This window comes from Phacochoerus africanus, chromosome 9, assembly GCF_016906955.1.
Source record: "Phacochoerus africanus isolate WHEZ1 chromosome 9, ROS_Pafr_v1, whole genome shotgun sequence".
In the NCBI taxonomy this organism is placed as follows: domain Eukaryota; kingdom Metazoa; phylum Chordata; class Mammalia; order Artiodactyla; family Suidae; genus Phacochoerus; species Phacochoerus africanus.
This window is the reverse complement of record NC_062552.1, coordinates 125,996,282-126,009,934: the sequence shown is the minus strand read 5'-3', so window position 1 is coordinate 126,009,934 and position 13,653 is coordinate 125,996,282. Positions and strand designations below refer to the sequence as shown.

General features: G+C 54.0%; 1 protein-coding gene across 4 annotated transcripts in view; it reads right to left on the bottom strand.

Moving 5' to 3' along the window:
- Positions 1–11,094, bottom strand: part of TRAF3 (TNF receptor associated factor 3) — a 119,652-nt gene extending 108,558 nt beyond the window's left edge. For 2 of the 4 annotated variants that reach the window (XM_047796642.1, XM_047796641.1), the window contains exon 1: positions 6,433–6,661. The gene's annotated coding sequence lies outside the window, so the exon portion shown is untranslated. Of the gene's footprint in view, positions 1–6,078; positions 6,234–6,432; positions 6,662–10,824 lie in introns of those variants that run through there. The other 2 variants (XM_047796645.1, XM_047796647.1) reach the window with 2 other exon arrangements.
- Between the last annotated feature and the right edge of the window lie 2,559 nt (positions 11,095–13,653).

Genomic DNA, 13,653 nt, shown 5'->3' with positions numbered 1-13,653 from the left:
TATCCATTTCATTCCTAAGGAGCAAGTATGCACGTGGTACTTTTAGTCTCATTTTACAGATGGGGAAACCAGCTCAGAGAGGCCCAGCAGCCTACCCAAGGTCACTGCTGGTGTGGACGGGGGGCAGGGCTGACACCCAGATCTTTAACGCTGGTGCCATCCACCACAGCCACACTCTCAGGCTTCTCAGGTGGACAGCCTAGGGACACAGGGTGGGAATGCCAGGAGATCCCTCCCCAGCAGGTCCTGGGGAAGCCAAGGATGAACACAACGCATCTTTTGGAGAATGAAAGGTACGCAAAATCTGAGGGGACGAAGTATGTTTACAATAACATGTTTCTCAAAAAAAGACGTATTATTGATACAGTGTAAATTTCCTATTAAATTTTAAAATAAAACTTAATGGGCTTGGACTCCTATCAAGGGTTTGAGACATACTGCACTAACACCATGCCATACGCCCTTTCTCACACAGAAAACCCTTCTGAAACCAGGACACTTAATTTACCCCATAATAACATTTCAAACATCAGGCTATATTAATCCAAAAAAGGCAGAATTTAATTTCTGGAATAAAGTTGTGACTTCTGGGCATTACTGGGCAAGGAAGACCTCAAGAGAACTAGATTCCCTGCTCCTCCGTTTTAGATCATTAAAAGCACCCAGGAAAGTTAAAAGGTCGAATGAAGCCTCCCAGATTATAAACCCCATAATGCAATGAATCAAGGAGCCAAGCGCTCTCAGAACGGTGGCGGGGGAGGAGGGGGCGCACAGTCAAGGGAGGCGGCTCCAGGGCACATCCACCTGCAAACACATATGCCAAACCACATGGAACCACCGTGTGAGCATCTGCCACACCCCTCCTCTCCCCGAACTTGCAAACCTGGACACAAGCACTGATGGAGGGTCAGTCTACCATGTGCCAGGCCGTGGGGGGAGAGGGGGCTGACCAGGATCTCATTACCTCCAGTATATGCAGGCCTCCAACTGAACATCAACCTGCCAGAGAACACAGTTAGTCTCTGAAAACCTCCATGGCAACTACGACTCCTGGAAACTAATGTTTTAGTATTTTGATGCAACTGCTGTCCTAAAGACTACCTTATCCCATTCAATCAATCTATTTATTTATTGTCTTTTTGCCTTTTCTGGGGCCGCTCCTGGGGCATATGGAGGTTCCCAGGCTAGGGGTCTCATTGGAGCTGTAACTGCCAGCCTACGCTAGAGCCACAGCAATGCGGGATCCGAGCCACATCTTCAACCTACACCCCAAGCTCACGGCAACACTGGATCCTCAACCCACTGAGCGAGGCCAGGGATCGAACCTGCAACCTCATGGTTCCCAGTCGGATTCGTTAACCACTGAGGCACGACAGGAACTCCCCCACTCAATCAATTTAGCTGTTCTCTCCACTTGAAGACACCAAGCTTCCAATAAATATGCTTTTGGGTTTTGCCATAAAAATCAGTGTTTCAACTGGAAAGGAAATCAAGATATCAGAACAGCAGGCGTGATAAATTTCTTGGGAGAATGGCCTCACAAGAAGTTACCAACTAACCTCCATTGAAAAAGTATATGAAGTCAAAATCAGAATGAAGCAAACCATAGGAAAAAGTGGAAACTATGAACAGGGCCCTCTTTTTATTTCCTGAGAATTAGAGAGATTGAGGTCACTTGAGTATGGACGATACAGCAGTAAGTTTAGGGGGACCCCTGGGGGAGGGGCTTTCTAACACTCACACCCCTGCCCTCACTACCGCCTTTTGAGACTTTCTCCTTTCAGTGAGAAACAGCAGGGACAGCAAAGTGGGTGCAGGGTGGGGCCCACAGTTGTGTTCCCCAGCGGACCAGGCCCATCTCAGGGTCGACGGCCTGACCCGCTCAAGCTCCTGGTCACAAAGGGTCTAGTAGGTGCCAGAGAACAGCACAGGAAATAGAACAACTGGAAACCCACTGACCAGCAGCATTTCCAGTACTGTATCTACTGGCAAGAAACAAGAGGACAGCAAACTGTCAGATCCCATCTTACAGTAACAAAGGAGGGAGGGGAGAAATCCTCTTACTACCATTTTCAGGGCCCAGCAAGAGCCCCTGGACTGGCCCACTGTGCCTGCCTTCCTGACCCTGGGTCTCAACACCTGCTCCTGGAGCAAAGTCTTCCCTGACTGCCTCAGCCAGCCAGGAGCCTTCTTCCCCTTTTCTGAATTTCCACCATACTTCAAGTCTCCTGCACAAGCCACCAATGCACTCGAGCCTACACTGTTTGACTTTTCTAGCTTCTTCCCAGCGGGTCTTCCCTCTCTAGCTAAGAGGCCATCTCCATGAGGGCAGAATGGTGAGACCTTGCTTTTTCTCCACCCTTCCTGCCACAAGCTTCAGTTCTGGTGCTATCTGGGCCAAATACTCACTGGTTTCTGGCATCCCCTCTCACCACGTGCAGGAGTCAAAATGCCCTGGACTTCTGCAGGGCCATGCCCTTAAAGGCAGCCCAGCCCTGAAACACTTAGGCTATGAAAACTCAAGGCATGCTCCTTGAACACCAAATTCAATGAGCAAAAGATTCCCAAGTCCCACGTAACAATCTACCTGTCTCAGAGAATAGAGAATTAAGCAAGAGATTCCAACCTGGGAGTTCCCGTTGTGGCTCAGTGGTTAACAAACCCGGCTAGCATCCACGAGAATGCAGGTTTGATCCCTGGCCTTGTTCAGTGGGTTAAGGATCCGGCATTGCCGTGAGCTGTGGTGTAGGTTGCAGACGCAGCTCGGATCCCCGCGTTGCTGTGGCTCTGGCATAGGCCAGCGGCTACAGCTCCCATTAGACCCCTAGCCCGGGAACCTCCTTATGCCACGGGAGTGGCCCCAGAAAAGGCAAAAAAAAAAAAAAGAGAGATTCCAACCTGATTTCTGGAGTTGACAGACACTAACGACAGTCACCTGCAGTTACTTCATCTCACCACCCAACAGCCTTACCCCAAGGTGTCTGCACCGGGAGTCAAAAAACGTTGGCCCAAGAGGTTTTAATACTTAATGATAAAATCTCACCGTCTCCTTCCTCAACGGGTCAGTTCCCTACCCTCACTATGTCTAGGAGAGCGTTGGGCAGACCACAGACTGTCAATAAATGCGAACTCGCTGTAAAACGAGAAAGCCATTTTTGGGGGAGGGTTTGTTGGGTTTCTTTTGCTTTCCAGGGCCGCACTCGTGGCATATGGAGGTTCCCAGGCTAGGGGTCTAATTGGAGCCACAACTGCTGGTCTACACCACAGCCACAGCAGGCAGGATCCAAACAGCGTCTGCGATCTACACCACAGCTCACGGCAACGCCGGATCCTTAACCCACTGAGTGAGGCCAACCTCATAGCTCCTAGTCAGATTCATTTCTGCTGTGCCGAAATGGGAACTCCCCATTTTGCATTTTTCAATTAATTATTAATAATAGATATTACAGGAGTTCCCATCGTGGCTCAGCGGTTAGCAAATCTGACTAGTATCCATGAGGACGCGGGTTTGCTCAGTGGGTTAAGGATCTGGTGTTGCTTTGAGCTGTGGTGTAGGTCACAGGTGCAGCTCGGATCCCAAGTTGCTCTGGCCATAGTGTAGGCTAGCAGTGGCAGCCTAGCCTGGGAACCTCCATGTGCCAGGGGAACGGCCCTAAAAAGACAAAAAGACCCCCAAAAAAATTTTTTTTAAAATAGGTATTACACAAGTGCATGTATCCTTTTCTTCTTCTTCTTCTTCTTTTTTTTTTTTTTTTTTCCTTTTCTGTTTAAAGTTGCACTGTCTTCTCTTTCCATGAGCTCCTCTGGATCCAAAGCCTGCTGCTACGGCACAAGCCGCCCATCCCCATTCACCTCTCCAGTGCCCTCCTGCCCGAGGGCACCCAGCCCTCTCAACTCTGGCTTCATGCCTCCTGCCCAGAACAAGTCTAAGCATCATCTCCACATTTAGGCCTCGGCTGCCTCTCCCTGGTCGCCTTCTAAATCCACTGGCCATGTTTTCTTCTTTCTCACTTTGTGGTTCTCTTCCTTGTTTCTCTCTGTAGCTGAACTCTCCTGCCCTGTCCCCCCACACAAAAAATAATAGTAATTTTTTTTCCTCTGTGAACCCTCGTAAAGAAGCATGCAGGGGTCCCGGATTCCATGGAATTGACGCAGAGGCTTTGGTCATAAGCTGTCTCCTCTGCTAAGCTAATAGTTCCTCAATGGACCATTACAAGGAAACTCAGCTATTGCATAATATTTGATAGGTTAGATCACTTGCTGTTTGGAGAGTCTTGCTATACAAAGATGAGAAAAGAGAGATGGGCAAATTTAACGCAATTTCCTTTGTTTGCTTGAGCAAGCCCAGACTTGCAACACCACAGTGACAGTTTTTCTTGAAGTACAGCTTTAACATCATAAAATAAGCACTTTAAGGGAATGATAAATCATTCTCATCCTTCAGCTCATTAGCATATCTATCCTGACAATACACCTCTCCTCCAAGTCCCTTCTGGCCTTGAACAGAGAAAAATTAAAGGGATGCTAGCAGGGGTGTTTACAGAATCAAAATCCCAAACACAGGGGAAAACAGCGAGGAGCAGCTCAGATGTTTCAGTTAAATGAAGGACTCTCTTCAAAGCATGAACAAGAGTGGGAATATTTGATGGTAAAAGAAACAACTGGCCCCTGCTATGGCCTGTTTCCAGTGGAATGTCTTTATATCCTTCTTTATACTGAGTGGGGTCATCTTATTAATTCCAAAATGAATGGATAGCATCCAAGGAAAATAATTGGTCTTCTTACCCCTCACAGAAAAATTCACATAAATGTCTTAAAAAAAAAAAAATGCTGGAATTCTCCCTGCCTGCTCTCTGCTTTCCTGGCTTCTGCATTGTGACAGCTGGAACAGATGGCGTCTGGGTGAGACACCTTACATCTTAAACCTCATCCCTGGTAAGGTCTGATTTTAACTAGTGCTGGAATTCTAGGTCCATCTACTCATCAGATTTCCAATTTCATGTATTTTACAGTTTTCACACTGATAAGGCTTATTTTGTTTCAGCCAAAGAATTTTTCATCTTGGACTAAATATTTATATAGATATAGACACAGACAGACACGGATATAGACACGTATGTATGTATGTATATATCCATATATACAGTCACCACACAGTAAAAAGGCAAATATTTCCTTTCATTTGCAAAACGATTGGCTGTTCACTATTTTGCCAGACATCCTACACATGATGCAGTCTTTTAAACAAGCCATTTTCAAAGATGCAAAAGACAGAAGAAGATTTTAGCACTAAATGATGGTCCACTTGGTCATTTCCTTCAACAAGGATTGTGCAGACATATATAAGATTACGGAACACAACATTTCCAAAAGCCTCACCAGCGTGTATTCCTAGCAAATGCCACAAAAAAAAAAAAAAAATTATGGCTCCTCCTCAGTTGTATGCTGTGAATGTAAATTAAGAAGCAGCAACAACGCTACTCAATTCAGCCTTTATGACTCCACAAAAATTAATGAATAAGAAATACATACACACACACACACACACACACCCCATCTCATTCTAAAAACTGATTCAGAGCTTAACCCAAAAAACGTGAAACCAAACTGCTTCCTTCAAAGGACAATTATCTCAAGGCTTCTTAAATTTCAAAGCACGTCCACAACACTCCATCCATTTCCATTTTGTTGCTGTTTCTAAGGAAAGATAAAGAATGTTTTTCCACACAGAACTCTCCCCCAAGGCCTAAGTATCAAAGAGATGTCCCCCAAAGGGGTGACAGTGTGAAAACGTGGCAAAGCGTCCGTGAGCAACCAGCCAAAGGTGGAATGTGTGCCTTTCGCCCCAAACTGGATCGCAGGACCCGCCTGCCGCCGAGGCCACTGCAGCTCTCCGATTATGAATCCGTCAGAGGTTCATCTGCAGAGGAATGACTCAGTATAAACTTTTAAATAATGGCTTAAGAAAAGAAGAAGAAGACGACGGCGCCGACGAAGAAGCTAAAGCAGCCCAAGGGAGAGCACGTTCGTCTCTGCAGACACCCGGGCCAGCCCGCTCCTCTCGCCGCAAACACACACCTCGCCGGGGATGCTGATTTCTCGCCGCCCCGAGAGGAGGGGGTCACGTTTCAAAGAGGCCTCGGCGCCCCGCTTCCTGAAAAGCTGCGGGAACCCGGCCGCGGGCCCCGGCCCGGGCTGGAGGACAAAGTTTCCCGAAGTTGAGGCGGCCGGGGGGCGGACGGGCCCGGGCTGGGGCGGGGGCGAGGCGGCGCCGCACCGGGCACTCGCCCCCGGGCGCCGGGCCTGCGCCGCCCCGGCCCCGCCGCCCGGCCCCGGGCCCGCCCGCCGCCCGCCGCCGCCCGCCGCCGAGGGCGCGGGATGGAGCCGCCGGGATGGAGCCGCCCGCCGCCCGCCGCCCGCCCGGCCCCTTACCCGCGCTCCGCCGCCGCTCGGCCGGCTCAGGGGCGCCGGGCGCGTCCTCCGCCGCGGTCCGCAGCGTCTTGCTCCCCGGGCAGCCCCATGTCGGGGGGCGGGGAAGGGCCGGCGGCCGCCGCCGCCGCCGCCGCCGGCTGGAAAGTCCCTGCTGGGCTGCAACCCCGGCTCGCGCACGCGGCGGCCGCGCCGCGCCGCGCTCCCTCGCGCCCTCACGCACCCTCTCGCAGCACTTCCTCTCGCGCGCTGGAAATCCCCGCCGGCCGCCGGAGCGCGCCCCGGCGCGCGCCCGCCCCGCCCCCGCCCGCGCCGCCCGCCGCCCGCCGCCCGCGCGCGTGGGAGCGGCGGGAGCCCGCGAGCGCGGCCGGCCCACGCGCCGCGGCCCCGCGCGCCCCCGCCGGGCCCGCGCGAGCCCGCGGCCCGTTGCTAAGGCCCTCCCGCCCGGCGCCCGCCGGCCGGCCTTAGCAACGGCGCCGCGGCGCGGGCGCGGGCGGCCTCGGGCGCCCCCCGCGCCCTCCCCGCCGCCCGCCCCCGGCCCCGCGCAGCCCCCGCCCCGGCGTCGCCCCTCTTCCGGGTCAAAAAGCCGCGCAGGCCGCGCGGGGGCCCCAAAGGTGCAGGTCTCCGCGCGGTCGCGAGCGATGGCGTCACCGGCTCACCAGGGCGGCCACCCTCACTCACACTCACCATCCCCCACACGCACGCAGACACGCGTCCGTCCGCACACGTTCTGAGTCTCTCCCTCGCGCACAACAAGTCTCCGGCGGACACACACCCACATTCTCCCCCGCCGTCCCTCCCGCTCAGACACGCGTGCCACAGACGTGCGTCCCCCGCCTCGGTCTCAGCTCGTGCTCACACCTGCACACGCAGTCGCCCGCACTCACGCACCACGCGCAAGGCACACACACACGCACTGGCCCCTGCACACATTGGCCCTCGGACTCGCAAGCAGGTGGGCGCGGCCGAGGCTGACTCAGCCGTGGGGGCCAGTTTGTCATGAGGGGGCCTGTCCAAGTGTCGGCCTGACTGGACTTTCGCGGCTCCCTGGGCTCCCCCCACACCCGGGAAGTTGGGTTTGTCAAGTCTGAGGAGCGTGGCCAGGTTGCCCGAAGCGGCCGGGGCCCCCCCGCTGGCCCCGCTGCCCCGCGCCCCGCTCCTCGCCCGCCCCCAGGCCTGTTGGGCGTGTGCAGCGTCCAGAGCCAGGGCCGGCCGCGCCTCCGGGGGCCGCAGGCATCGGTGACGCCGCCAAGTCCTGTAAGCCGGCGTCCAACCCGACTGGGCCTAGCGATGGGGGCCTGTCTCTGGGAGGCTCCAGGCCAAGCCCAGGGCCAGGCCACGCCGCACAACTGCGCAGGTTAACACTGCGGAGACAGGACGGCCTCTTCGCGCTTCTCTTCTCAGGAGGGCTCAGAAAGACCCCTAGGCCGCAGCTGAGACCCGCGTGACCAGCTCAGGCCAGCCTCCCTTCTTATATTTCTGCAGTGACTCATACTGAACAGAGGCAGGAAGTCCAGCATCTCCTCCTGAGGCTTCCTCTGGGGAACATTCCAGAACCCTGGACAGTCTGACCAGGCTGCTGGAGTCACGCCTCCGGCTCCATCAGCCCAACAGGTGCTGGCTCTCCAGCCACAGAGGTGCGGCCTTGCCCTCCAGGCTCAGCCAGCCTGCAGGAGCACCAGGGCCGGGGCCACCGCAGAAGGCGCCCAGCTCTGAGCTCAGGCCGGAGAGGCCAAGATGCTGCCCATCCGCAGGCGACCGCGCCAGGGTGGCCGGCCAGCCCTGGCTCACAGACCCTGGGCTCTGGGCCCAACCTAGGCCACCAGCTGAGCTCCCCCTTCCCTCTTGGTGACTCCCCTCCAGAGCCTTGGGTATCCTTTCCTGCTCTCAGAAGTTGTAATGGCACTTGACTCAAAGGACAGCGTCCAGACTGCTGCTCACACCCCAGGCTCCGAGGCCTCTGTGTACCTGCCCATCTCCTCCCGGGTCACCAAGCCTGCTCGGGCCACAGTCCTGGGACACAGTCAGCCGGGACTATTGCCTCACACCATATTGGTATCTCTTTAAGACTTTGCCAGAAATTCTCTGGACTGAACCCTTTCTGGTTCTTTTAAAATAAGCAACAAGGTGGACGTTTCAAAGACCCGAAGGCCAGAGGGGTTTTCTACAACCGGCAGAGCAACATCAAGTGACATTCAGCATGAACAGATGCAGCTACCAGCCGCGGTTGAGCCCCCTGCTGGGGACCGGGGACCTGCTCCTTCTCGTCCCCCCCTTGCTCCTGAGCCTTTTCCTTCTCCAACTGACCGAACAGTTCCGGGTCCCCTGCCTTGAGGAAGGGGAGGGGGCAGCACAAAGAAGTTTGCCCGAATCGGGGCCACCGCTTTGGGGGCGGGCCCTCCGTCCTCGGCAATTACAGCTGGCTGGGCAGCAGTGATGGGCAGCAAGGAGAGCCAATCACAGCTCTCCTCGCTGCATTTCAAAAGCCGAGCTCTCCGTTCCCTATGGCAACGTGGAGCAACAAGCCGACAGGCTTTCTGGGCAAAGAAATCTCTCACAGGAATTTATGTAGCGTTACAGGTTCTGTCTGCCGCATTTCTGGGAGAAGTGCACGCAGATGCTACAGGGACTCACTTGCACAGTGGCTCCGGAGCCATTCCCGTGTGTCGTCCAGAGAGGCGGAGAGCTGCGCACTGCCCAGTGCGAGGGGACTTCAGGTGTGCGAGGGGCCTCACCAGCGCTCTCCCTGAGCGCCCGGGGTCACACCCACAGGGACCGCTCTCCACGCCAGGTTCCTCAGCCCCTGAAGGTCTGACGTTGGCTGAAATGTGCTGGCAGCTGCTCCCGCTAAAACCTGCGAACCATCACCTCAGGAGGGACCAGGGCACGTGGCAAAATCAAAAACAGTTCCGCTAACTGCTCAGACAGGTGGCTCCCAAACTTTTGGAATACTTTTTTGGTTTTTTGTCCACCCTGCAGCTTATGGAGTTCCCGGGCCAGGGATCAGATCTGAGCCACAGCGGTGGCCTTGGCTGCACCTTGACCCACTGTGCTGGGGGGGGGGGGGGAACAGGCGTCCCAGTGCTGCAGACACCGCCGGTCCCTGTGTGCCATGGTGGGAGCTCCTGGAATACAGTTTACATAACCAACCCATTGCGTAGGAGGTGTGTGTTCACACACACACAGAGACACACACACGTATATCAATATTTGATCTCAACCGTGGTAAACTCTGATTATTTTCTACTCCATTCCATTTTTTTTTTGTCTTTTTTGTCTTTTCTAGGGCCACACCCGCGGCATATGGAGGTTTCCAGGCTAGGGGGTCTATCGGAGCTGTAGCTGCCGGCCTACACCACAGCCACAGCAGGGCTGGATCCGAGCCACATCTGCGCCCTACAGCACAGCTCAAGGCAATGCCAGATCCTTAACCCACTGAGCGAGGCCAAGGATCAAACCCGCAACCTCATGGTTCTTAGTGGGATTCGTCAACCACAGAGCCACTATGGGAACTCCATTCTACTTACTCTGTAAATGCTGCTTTGGTTTATGACCTGAGGTTTGGAAACACTATGCTACAGTAAAAGTAGTGCTGAGGATGGAGAAAGCAGTGCCGGGTTTGGGATGGGGGTCGTGGGAAAGGACCCCCTCCCTCCTCCCCATCAGGCGTGGGCACGGCAGTGCTGGGCTGGAAAGCCAAGGACTCCAGTCCCCCCACTCCTGCCCAGTCTTGTCCTTCAGGGAGACCTGGCTAACAGCAGAAGGGGCAGCCACTGGGAAGTTTGTGCTCTGTCCACAGCAACCCCGCATTTGATCTTACTTCACTGTCCTTCGGCCAATGAGCACATCCTGAGCACCAGGCAAATCCGAGCAACAGCGGGACATGATTTTGCGATGCAATGAATGAGATCAGTCATGGACACTCAGCACTGGCAAATGGGCACACAGGTGTGGGCCAGCAACCAGACACACACACCCCCTGAGCACTAAAAAGGGAGAGGAGCCCTCTGACCCAGTGGCCCGCATCTTCCAAAGAAACAATACCAAACACGAGGAAACCATCAGGTACCTCCCACCCTTGAAACCAAAGCAAGGGAAGGGGTATCGGCCTTGATCTGGTGGCCCACAGGGTGGTGGTCTAGACCCAACAGATGCTCAGAGTGCGGGATCTGCTGCCCGGTGAGGGTGAGAGCCCGCAGCGCACGCCTGTGGCCAAGGCTCCAGCCACAGCACCACTGTCTCCACAGAGCAGCCTTGGTGGAGCTGCTCAGTGGCTGAGTCCCTAGGAGGAACCAAAGGGCCACAGTTGTCACCGCAGGTTCCGTGGCTCCCCTTGCTCACCCGATCCACCCACGTGGGCCTCCAGGGCCCCTCGGTGGACCCAGGCTGACTCACCCACAGGCCTTGGGCCACGCTGTTCTCTCGGCCTGGAATGCTCTTCCCAGGTAACTCGAAGCTTTACTTGCTCTTCTTTGGGCACAGCCAGTTGGGGGGATTCCAGATCAAAGGTTCGATTCCGGGACTCACTGCGGGTCACCTCCAAATCAGAACAAGGCCAAGGACAAGCTCCCCAGACCTCCTAGTGCTGAGTCTCCTAGGAAAGGTGACCCAGAGGATTTCGCTCAAGCAGGAGATGTCTTGACCAGGAATCGAAAAAGCAGAACTCAACTCATGACTAGCTGTATGCTCTTAGGCAGGCACTTTACCTCCCTGGCCCCGGGTTTCCCCTTTCACAGAGCGGAAATACGACGGCCTGGCCTACCCCAAGGGGGCCTTGAGAAGGCAGCTGATGCCAGCGGGACCATGTGGCCAACGTGTCCCTGCGAGGTGCCATGATACCCAGAAGAAAGGCATGAAGCTGTGTTTCTGCTGCTGTTGCTAGTATTGTGTAGAAAAGTCCCAGCCAGCTTTCCCAGGGTGGGAGGGACCTTTGAAACTTGAGGTGTTCATGGTCAGTTACCCTAGGTAACAGTCTCATCTGCCCCACTATTTGGGGAGATGTTACCTAGTCTAATGCTTTCTCATCACATCGTCAGGGGTGCCAGCCCGTCGTGGTATTAAACTGATGGTACACTTCGTTATTGATTCCCTGAAAAGTATTTTCTGAAGGACTGGTCCTCAGGTCTCCACTGTGGATGAGATGAGCTATCAGGAGGGGCCAGCCCCACTCCCTAGGATGCAGTTTTTCAAACTGCACTTTGCAATCTATCAGTTGGTCATAAAAGCAGTTGAGTGAGTGTGAGCAGCATCTTTAAAAAAAAAAATGAAGCGTTCCCATTATGGCTCAACCGGTTAAGAACCTGACTAGTTTCCACGAAGATGCAGGTGGGACCCCTAGCCTTGCTCAGGAGGTTAAGAATCGGGTGTAGGTTGAAAATGCAGATGGGATCCCGTGTGGCATAGGCTGTGGCATAGGCTGGCAGCTGCAGCTCCTATTCGACCCCTAGCTTAGGAACTAGGGGTGCAGCCATAAAAAAGAAAACAAACAAAAGAAATAAAACAGGAAATAGCAAAATGCTTCACACCTAGGAAGGGTCAGTGTAGTTTTGAGAACCTTTTGTTTTAGTTCTGCATGGGCATACATAACTTTGTCTGTCTTAAGGTAAAATGCATTTCTTGTTATGGATTCTGGTGCATCTGAAAGGCCACCAGCCTAATAGAGACACAACTCAGGTGGAGTTTGTACGTAGTTTAGAAGTTATTTTCCTCGGAGTTCCCATCGTGGTGCAGCGGAAACGAATCCGACTAGGAACCATGAGGTTGTGGGTTTGATCCCTGGCCTCGCTCAGTGGGTTAAGGATCCGGTGTTGCCGTGAGCTGTGGTGTATGTCACAGACGTGGTTCGGATCCCCTGTTGTTGTGGCTGTGGCGTAGGCCGTCAGCTGTAGCTCTGATTAGTCCCCTAGCCTGGGAACCTCCGTATGCCGTGCGTACGGCCCTAAATTAAAAAAAAAAAAATTTTTTTTAAGTTATTTTCCTCACATCTGCTGACACATCTGTTTTGTGTGCTGTGAAAATTGGTATTTCTACCCACTCCAGGGGGAAATACTCAAAATTAGTAAGAGTCTGGATTAATGAGGTTTGTTATATTCAACAAATAAATGATGGTATGGCTCACCTTGCATGCATCCTCCAGAAGGATCTGAGTGGAGGACTGGCCCACTTCACTGCCAGAAGCTCTGGTCCACTTGGCTAGTTCCCTCACCCTCTCCCTGTGGAAAGTTCTGGGCAGCCCTTAAAACCTGTGGCTAAGGGAATCCAGGCATGAATAAGTGGATGAATGAGCGGACCACCTGCCCGAGCCACATCTCTCCTGTCCACTTCATATGCCTCCAGTTTTAGTTCATCACTGGGCAGCTCCCCGCAGGGGACTCTGGCCTGGGGCAGGGCTCAGGGCTGGGCCGCCGGGGAAGCCCACACCAGGCAGGTCTGTGGTGTGGTCATCTGTCTGGAAGGACATCTGAGGGCCGTGTCCTGAGTGGTCCTTCCCATGACAAGCACGATTCCTTCACTTACTACGAGGATTGGGGATAGATCTAGGGCTGCTGGAGATCGGGGGTCTCTGGAGTGTTGACACAGAAGAAACCCAAGGCCGGCGTCTGTCCACCCCAGGGCGATCAAGAATCCACTCTAGAATCCTGTGGATTGTGTGTCCTGGGGAATTCCCAGGAAAACCAGCTCTGACTTTGGTTCACTTGAGTCAAGCAATGAATAAAGTCAACTTCAGGGAGTTTCCTGATGGTGCAGTGGGTTAAGAATCTGGCATTGTCACTGCTGTGGCGCAGGTTCAGTTCCTGGCCTGGGAGCTTCCATATGCCGCAGGCACAGCTAAACACGCGTGCGCGCGCACACACACACACACACACACACACACACACACACACACAATAAAAGTCAACTACAACTAGAATTCCTAAACTCTGGAGCATTTTCAGGACCGAGAAGTAAAGTGAGGCCACCGGGGTGAGCTGCTGTGAAGGAAAACATCCCCCCACAGTTGGGACTTGGAGTTTCCAATCTGGATCCCCAAAGGGGATCTAAATAGCCCTGTAACTGCCAAATCTCCTCCGTCCTGGGTAGCAAGGACAAAAGGTCACAGAGTCACAAATTCAGGTTATCACTGCACTTCTACCCAATCAATTGTTCCAAGATGTTAATTTCTGTGAGAGATTTGCAAGGTAGGTGATTTTTCATAACCACCAAGTTTGAATTTCCCTCTACTGT